Source organism: Callithrix jacchus, chromosome 16 (genome assembly GCF_049354715.1).
Source record: "Callithrix jacchus isolate 240 chromosome 16, calJac240_pri, whole genome shotgun sequence".
Lineage (NCBI taxonomy): Eukaryota > Metazoa > Chordata > Mammalia > Primates > Cebidae > Callithrix > Callithrix jacchus.
Window position 1 is genome coordinate 72,950,702 of NC_133517.1, and position 1,210 is coordinate 72,951,911.

The 1,210-nt window shown below is 44.5% G+C and overlaps 1 long non-coding RNA gene across 1 annotated transcript; it reads left to right on the forward strand.

Moving 5' to 3' along the window:
• The first annotated feature begins 271 nt into the window (after window positions 1-271).
• Window positions 272-621, forward strand: LOC128929925 (uncharacterized). The gene is made up of 2 exons (XR_008477246.2): window positions 272-337; window positions 459-621. It is a non-coding gene; the product is annotated as an uncharacterized LOC128929925 (long non-coding RNA).
• The last annotated feature ends 589 nt before the right edge of the window (window positions 622-1,210 follow it).

Here is a 1,210-nt window from a genome sequence, read left to right on the forward strand (position 1 = left end):
CTGGGCAACAAGAGTGAAACTCTGTTTCAAAAAAAGAAAAAAAATGTAGTGGGTTGAATAGTGAGTGCCCACCCTCAAATTCATGTCCATCTGGAATCTCAGAATGTGGTCTTATTTGGAAATGGGGGTCTTTGCAGATGTAAATAGTTAAGATGAGGTTATACTGGATTCAGGTGGACATTAAATTCAATGATTGGTGCCCTTGTAACAAGAGGAGATGCCCGAAGATACACGCAGAGGGAAGAATACCAGGTGATGGTGAGTCAGAGTCAGGAGTGACGTGGCTGCAATCCAAGGAACTCCAAGGGCTGCCGAAGCTACCAGAATCTAGATAGAGGTAAGGAAGGATTCTTCTCTTGAGCCTTCAGAGGGAGCATGGCCCTGCCAACACCTTCACTTTGGACTTCTAGCTTCCAGAACGAGTAGAAAATAAATTTCTGGGTGTTTTTTTTTTTTAGACAGAAGACTCTGTCACCCAGGCAATGGCGTGGTCTCGGCTCACAGCAACCTCTGCTTCCCGGTTCCAGCTTTTCTTCTGCCTCAGTCTCCCGAGTAGCTGGGATTACAGGTGCCTGCTACCATGCCCAGGTACTTAGAGAAAATAAATTTCTGTTGTTTTCAGCCACTGAGTTGTGGCCATTTATTACGGCAGCCTCAGGAAACTACTACATACATAGAGTCTTCTGTAGAATAAAAACTATCATCAACGTTACTCATTCATTCATTTGTGCATCCACTCAGATGTCATTGTGTGTGTGTGTGTGTGTGTGTGTGTGTGTAGAGGGGGTGAGGGGGCACTGACCAAGGCCTGGAGAACACCTGGATCATAGATGCAGTTTCTGTCCTCACTGTCCTTAGTACACATGCGCTAGGGTCAGGGCTGAGGTCATAGGTGTGCAAGCTGTACAGTCGCACATGGCATGGGGCTCAGGAGGACCCTGTGCTCAGTTTAATGCTCTGCTGTTACTGTCTTGAAATGTTTAATAATTTTTGAATTAGAGACCCCTCATTTTTTTGAAAGAGGAATACAGATAAATTTATTAATTGCTGATTTTACAGCCATTTCACCTTAAGACAATGTTAACAGTTTTGTGGGTTGGGGAGGGTATACAAGGGAGCCTTTGGGAATAAAACAATGTAAGTGATGATTAAAGCAGAATCTTGGTTCAGAGGTATTCTCTGCTATAGCCAGTAGGATGTTGGGGTGAGG